The 7,687-nt window shown below is 47.1% G+C and overlaps 1 pseudogene across 1 annotated transcript; it reads right to left on the reverse strand.

Moving 5' to 3' along the window:
• Positions 1-200: 200 nt before the first annotated feature.
• On the reverse strand, positions 201-1,356 carry LOC308252610 (neugrin-like; annotated as a pseudogene). Its single transcript has 2 exons — positions 1,195-1,356; positions 201-876 (listed from the first exon to the last, which is right to left on the reverse strand). The product of its transcript is annotated as a neugrin-like (transcript).
• Between the last annotated feature and the right edge of the window lie 6,331 nt (positions 1,357-7,687).

Raw genomic sequence — 7,687 nt, forward strand, 5'->3', positions numbered from 1 at the left:
TAGCCAGTTATTCATGCTGCCCCCATATCCATCTGCCCTGTGAAGTTCACCGCCCCTTGTCAGATTGAAATACAAGCAGCTCTTTCCATTTCCAGGCTCATCACTTCCAAGGTGGATAATCCACACACAAAAATCCAGGCAGCTCAAATATACTCGCTCAGCTGTGTTTCACATGGCATCTCCACAAGCCAGACTCCAGTTCACATTCTGTACAGGAAGTTCCCATTGTCGTCAAAGAACTCCCGCCCCCTCTGCACTACCTTGCTGCTGAAGTTCTGGTCACCCAGTTCTCTTGCCTTCAACTCTTCCAGCTCCTTCGCACTTGGCAATCCCTCACTGTCAGTGCCTCTGGTGCCCTCACAATCACTGGTGGAGCACTTCCGCAGCTCTCTCTGATGACCTTGGGCTGCAGCAACAGGCACAAAGCTTTCCTTCTCCAGGTTCTGGACCTTTATTCCTTCCCATCTGTCTCCTTGGTGTGTTTGTACTCTTGAGTATTCAGCTCTATCACTTTCAAAGCTGTCCTGTGACCTTGGCCTTGAGATGAGGCTTCACCTCCCGAAACAGGGTGGCCTGCAGAAAGCAGCTTCCAGGTCTCTCCAGACCCTGGAACCTGGCGAAGCGAGTGGGTTAAAAACTTTTTGATCCTGCTTCAGTTTCTGCTCCAATGTGGGTACAAACTTGCTTTTTAAAACCCTTCTGATCACATCGGTGCTAACACCAAAGCCTTCAGCCAATCTGGGAACTGACCAGGACTCTGGAAATTCTTCATGTAAATATCAGATCTGCCCCATGGCTTCCCATGTCAGAGTCCTGGGAGGGGCCCCTTGTGGCTCCATTTGCCTCCAAATTTTCTGGAACAGGATGGCTTTTTTTCTGTCGTTTCAGGGCATCGGGGGAGAGAACCAATGGCAGAAGCCATGCGTGAAAGCAACATGGGTAGTTGAAGCATCTCAGGCTAAATCACGAAGCACCCAGCCCTCGTCTCTTTGTTCATTGCCCCAGAAATCTAACACCTACAACAGCAGCCCCCGAGCAAGGCAAACTCTCTAAACGGGTGATGAAATACGTAACTGGTGAAGGGACCCCATGGTCCCAAAGGAGCAAAACACCTGCCCCTGTGCCTCTAATAAGGAAAGAAGCAAGGGCCCGGGAATCCTGTTTCAGGCTGAGGGCCTGAGAAGGAGCCGGTACCTCTCCACCTCCTGCAGCTCCAGCTCCTCCGGTTCCCAGTGGGAATTGGGTGGGCTCACTGCCGGTAGATCCCAGGCCTGCCACTCTCTGGGTCACCAACCCATAGGGAGTGAAAACAGCACGGACATGCGCCCTGAGCAAGAGACCCAGAGCACCCACCATGTTGATCGAATTCTTGAACAAATTTTTGTAGCAATATTTTTTCTGATATTTGTCCTTAGGCAGTGGTCTGCAAACTGCGGTTCCTGAGCCACATGCAGCTCTTTGGCCTCTTGAGTGTGGCTCTTCCACAAAATACCACGGCCTGGGCGAGTCTATTTTGAAGAAGTGGCGTTAGAAGAAGTTTAAGTTTAAAAAATTTGGCTCTCAAAAGAAATTTCAGTCGTTGTACTGTTGATATTTGGCTCTGTTGACTAAGGAGTTTGCCGACCACTGTCCTTGGGCAAGGGAAACAAAAGAAAAATTAAATGGGATTATATCAAACTAAAAGTCTTTACACAGCAAAGAAAACCATCAAAAGATTAAAATACAACCCACTGAATGGGAGAACATATTTGTCAATAATACATCTGATAAGGGGTTAGCATCCAAAATTTATCGAGAACTCATACAACTCAACACTAAAAAACAATCCAATTAAAGAATGAGCAAAGGATCCAAATAGACACTTCTCCAGAGTGCATACAGATGGCCAATACACATATGAGATGATGCTCAATGTCACAATCATCAGAGAGATGCAAATTAAGAGGTGCACATCTATCAGCATGGCTATCCTATGAAATAAAGATGTAATATGCAAATGGTCATTACGCCGTGAAGCCTAATGACCAATTGTGTAACGACCAGATCACGGATCCGCAGGAGGGTGGAGCAGCTAGCTATGAGGGGAGGCATGGGGGCGGGGGGAGCTATAGGAGAGTGGAGGAGCAGGCGGAGAGCTACTGGAGGGTGGCAGTGAGCTACTGGCGAGCTACTGGTGCATGGATTTGTGTGCAGGGCTACTAGTCTTATAAAAGGCTAATATGCAAATCAATCAAACTGTGGAACAACTTGTCTCTATGACACGCACTGACCACCAGGGGGCAGATGCTCAATGCAGGAGCTGCCTCCTGGTGGTCAGTGTGCTCCCACAGGGGGAGCGCCGCTCAGCCAGAAGCCGGGCTCATGGCTGGTGAGTGCCCTCTCCCACCTCCACGACAGCACTAAGGATGTCTGACTGACAGCTTAGGCCAGCTCCCCAGGGGGAGAGGGCCTAAACTGTCAGTCGGACATTCCCCGAGGGCTCCCAGACTGCGAGAGGGTGCAGGCCAGGCTGAGGGACCCACCAGAGTGCATGATTTTCATGCACCGGGCCTCTAGTCAATAATACACTTAACAAACAAGTGTTGGTGAAGATGTGGAGAAAAGGAAACCCTTGTGCACTGTTGGTGGGAATGCAGATTGGTGCAGCCTCTGTGCAAAACACTATGGAGTTTCTTAAAAAAATTAAAAATGGCCCTGGCCAGGTGGCATGGTTAGTTGGTGTGTCATCCCACACACCAAAAGTTTGTGGATTTGACATCTGGTCAGGGTACATAACTAGGTTGCGGGTTCTATCCCAGGTTGGGGCGAGTATGGGAGGCAACCAATCTCTCTCTCTCTCTCTCTCTCTCTCTCTCTCTCTCTTTCTCTCCCTCTCTCTCTCTCCCTCCTTCCCTCCCTCTCTCTCTCTCTCTCCCTCCCTCCCTCTCTCTCTCTCTCTCTCTTTCTCAAGTCAATAAATGGTATCCTTAGATGAAGGTAAAAGATTTTTTTAAAAAAAGAATTAAGATTGAACTGCCTTATTACCCAGAGATTCCATTTCTGGGAATATATACAAAGAAACCTGAAGCAGCAATTTGAAAGAATATATGCACCTCCATGTTCATTGCAGTGTTATTTACAACTAGAGGCCCTATGCATGAAATACATGCAAGAGTAGGCTTTTGCAGCCCTGGCTGCCTCAGCCCTCACAGCCCCGGATGCCTTGGCCTTCACCTGGTTTTGTCTGGAAGAACATCTGGACGGTTGTTCTGCTGTTCGGTCGATTTGCATATTACACTTTTATTATTATAGACTAGGGGCCCAGTGCACGAATTCATGCACCTTGAAAGGAACTGTGGGCTGGGAGGCTGCGGTGGGCACAGGGGTGGGTCTCAGCCCATCCTCCATGCCCCCGGTCCCCTGTATGCCAGCAGCCCCACTCCCACCACCACCGCTCCCACATGCTGACAATGCTGGCCCTGCTCGCACTTGCTGATGCTACAGAGCCAGGGCCAGCAGCGGATTTGAGTGGGGGCTGGTGTTGTCAGTGGGTACTAGCTGCTGCTGCTGCCCTGATCACCCCTCAGGAGTAGGGGAAGGTGGAGAAGCCCTCAGAGGCAATCAGGGCCGGTGATCAGTGCTCCACCTTGGTCTGTTGCCCCAGCTCACTTGCTCCACCATCCTGCCATGGCTGATGCCTGCCATGTTCTGTGCGCACCCTCTGGTATTCAGCGCACATCATAGCGACTGGTTGTTCGGTTGTTCCTCCATTCGGTCTATTTGCATATTAGCCCTTTATTATATAGGATAGTCAAGATTTGGAAGCAGCCAAAGTGCCCATCAGTAGATGAGTGGATAAAAAAGGTGTGTCACATTTACACAATGGAATATAAGTTGGCTGTAAAAAAACAACAAAGAAATCTTATCTTTTGTGACAGGATGGATGGACCTGGGGAGCATTATGCTGAGTGAAATAAGCCAGTCAGAGAAAGACAAGTACCATATGATCTCACTTACATGTGGAATCTAATGAGTGAAAAAAAAACCACTAACAAACAAAATAGAGACAGACTCATAGATACAGAGAATAGACTGACAGCTGTCAGAGGGGAGGGAGTGTTGCGGCGGGGAGAGGGGAAGGGACTAAGCAAAAAAATACCCACAAAACTCCCAATGACTCATAGACACAGACAATAGTATGGTGATTACCAGAGGGAAAGGTGGGCCTGGGGAGGCAGGAGCTGATAAAGGAAATGATAAATGATGTTGGAAGGAGACTTAACTTGGGGTGGTGAACACATAATACAATATACAGATGTACTATAGCATTGCACACCTGAAATCTACATAATGTTATTAACCAGTCACCCCAATAAATTCAATTAAAATAAAATAAATTATGTTCTTTTATTATTTATGTATTTAATCAATTATTGTATGTGACTGTGTGACTGTGTGTTTGTATGTGTATGACTGTGCATGTGTGTGCATACACATTATGAATTCCCCTTTCTGCATCTCTTATCTGTAAGGGAAACACTGCAGACTGTAATTTAACAAGCCTCCTCGGTGATTTTTTTACATGATGTGTCAGAATCATTCTGAACCCTCTTTCTTTATGTACTCATTTGCCTCACAACTATTTACTGAGTGCCAACTCTGTCCCCAAAGCCAAAACGCTAAACATTACAGAGAACGTCCAACCTAGTTCATGAAGACTGTTCTCCGACCCTCAAACACTTTGAATTTGTTGCTCAGGAGATAAATGCCAGCCAGTGCAGCTCTCTGCTGCAGGCATGCAGGAAGTCACAGAGGCAGGAGGGACCTACTGCCTGTGGGAACAATGACCTTCTCAGTGTAGATAGAGGTGCCCAGGGCTGGGCCCTGCGAGGAGCGGAGTTCTGAGAAACGAGCTGGAAAAGTCGGGCGGGACAGGTTGTAAATAACCTTTTATTTAGACAGTGCCCACTGTCTGTCTGGCACTTTGCTTTACAAATGTTATTTTATTTGATCAGCATAACAGATAGGTATTATCATAACCTGACATTAGCACATCAAGCGTCTCCTGTGAATTCCAGCTGGGACAGAGCAACTGGGGAAACAGCAGCCTCCCCAGCAGGCAGCCACGTTGGGCAGCAGAGCTGTGCAGCCGAAGGCAGGCCCGAGTCTGAAGTGTCAGTTATGTTTCTAACAATTGCATATGGACTTCATTAGCCAACTAAATGGTACCTATTTCAGCATCCCGCCAGCTGGAGGGATTTCCAGTAGGAAATGTGAGAAGGGAAAATGTCTAGGAATCTCAGGTTCCCCAGGGCCTTCTGGAATTCCTACAGATTAAGCAAGATAAGTCCTTTAGCAACCCTCTCTCTTCTTCCTGCACCCCTCTGGGTAGTCACCTCACAAATGAATAAGACCAGAGCACCTGTATCTGTCCAGAGGAGCCAGGGCTGGTTCCCTCGCATCCCTTTGGCCTCTGAGGCCGAGTCCCCCTCAGGGATGGTAGGCAGGAGCAGAAAACAGTCATTCAGCTGCCGCTCTCTGTGGGAAATTTGTATCTCTTTGACATGAGGGTTCTTTATTGTATGCTTCCCATTACATCTTTAGCACAGCTTTGTGGCGGCTTTTCCCATAGGTTAAATATGACGGGTAACCTAATCCTGAAGGTAACAGAATAATCTTAGAGGACACAAGGCTCCATTTAATTCTTGCCAAATGACAGAATACACCCAGACTTTGAACAGACCTCTGCAGAACTCCAATAAGTTTTTGTGTCTTGCGGAGCTTGGAGCCAGAGTCTTCCCTCTCTATTCTTTTTCCTGCTCCCAGGCAGGATCTGATTTCACACCAATCGATCCGTAAGAGGATAATGGTATCACAGTTCAAGACAGGCAACCATGGAGAATTGTTTTATACGCTTCTGATACTCAAGAAGTTTCAGTGGCCGGTCGAGGTCTCAGTTTTCAAGGAGAGTCAATCCCAGGGCAGAGGACAGTATAGCCACAAAAAAGTGGGGGTGGGGGGTGGGGGGAGGCGCTTTGGAATGAGGGTGATGTGGGCTGGGAGCACAGCTCTGTCTCTTATTAGCTATGTTCTTAGAAATGTCTGGATCCCAGTTTCCTAATTAATGAAGTGCTGATAAAGCCAGGCCCCTCTTGTAGAAATTTTGCAATAGAACTAAGGAAATGCCATTCGGAGTGTGTGAGAGGGGTAGCTTTTCTCACTGGGGCGCATTTTGAAGATCTTTTGAAAATACCATGGAGTGTTGTGTGGCTAATTGCCCCCCTCCTCCAGAGTGAGTGTCACGCTGTCTTCTGCACATCCCACAGTCATCATGTCTGGCCCTGGAACAGTAGCTGGCATTAATGATGTGTGGGCATGTAGATTCTCTACACGAATGCCACTTATAGAAGAAAAGCATTTACTAAGAGTTTTTTATATAGTAAAATCAGTATTGTTTTAGGTGCTGAGGGTTATGTAAAGAAGAACTTCATGGTCCCTCCCCCGCGCCCCCGCCCTGCCCAAGGGGAGCCAGGTACTACTCCAGGGGCTCTGAGAGACACTGAAGTTGCAGTGAGCTCAGAGAAGTTAAAGTCACCTCTATCAGGGGCAGGGATCCTTCGAATCTTTTTCCATCCTTGTCTTTTTCTGTGATTTTGTAAATTGTTTTTGTAAATCATGATGTATTGGGACTCAGCTATGCCCACTCATTTGACTAAGGTCTATTTGCCCTTCAGCGGCAGAGCTGGGTGGTTTGGGCAGAGCTATTGACCCGCAAAGCCTGAAATCATTATCTGAGAAAGTTTGCTGATCCCATGACTAATCTGTTATCAAGCACACCCACTCAGTTCTTTATTCCAGCTATCAGTTTTCAGTTACACAATTTCTAATGCATTCTTTTTAAGAATTTGTAGTTCTCTGCTTAAGTTCTCCATATGTGGATTTTTGAATGTAACAATCATAGTTATTTTAACATCCACGAGTTCAGGGGCAGATCAGCTTGATTCCATCAGGGTTGAGCTGATAGGAGGCTGCTCTTTGGTCTTCAAGGCCCTCTCCTTTTGTGAAAGCTGGCACATTTCTTGTTTCCCCATACTTTTTAAATAAAACATACTTTATTGATTCAGAGAGGAAGGGAGAGGGAGATAGAATCATTGAGGGGCTGCCTCCTGCACGCCCTCTACTGGGGATTGAACCGGAAACCCAGGCAAGTGCCCTGACCAGGAATTGAACTGTATCTCCTGGTTCATAGGTCAACACTCAACCTATGAACCACACCGGCTGGGCTACCCAATGCTTTTTAAGAAGAGGCCAGCGAGAGTCGCAGTGACAGTCAGGGTCATTCACCAGATCTCCTCTTCCTTGGCAGATTTTGAACTCCATTTCTCATTTCTCGCTCACAGTAGATTAAATTCTGCTCAGCTTCTGAATCATTGCTTTCTGCTTAGCTTTCATTTCTCAGCTGCTGCCTTTAAATTAGCAAATACTTTGAAGGGAAAACTAGTGCTTAATATTAGGCCAATATCTTTGTATTTCCCTTCTTTTCAATATCATGGCCCTTCAATACCTCTTGGCTGAGTAACTCTTAAGAGATTTCTTTGTATTTGAGGGGCTTTTGTGATTATTACTAGAGGCCTGGTGCATGAAATTCATGCATGGGGGGTGTGTCCCTCAGCCCAGCCTGCACCCTCTTCAATCTGGGATCCCTCTC

This window comes from Plecotus auritus, assembly GCF_963455305.1.
Source record: "Plecotus auritus genome assembly, chromosome: 7".
Classification (NCBI taxonomy): domain Eukaryota; kingdom Metazoa; phylum Chordata; class Mammalia; order Chiroptera; family Vespertilionidae; genus Plecotus; species Plecotus auritus.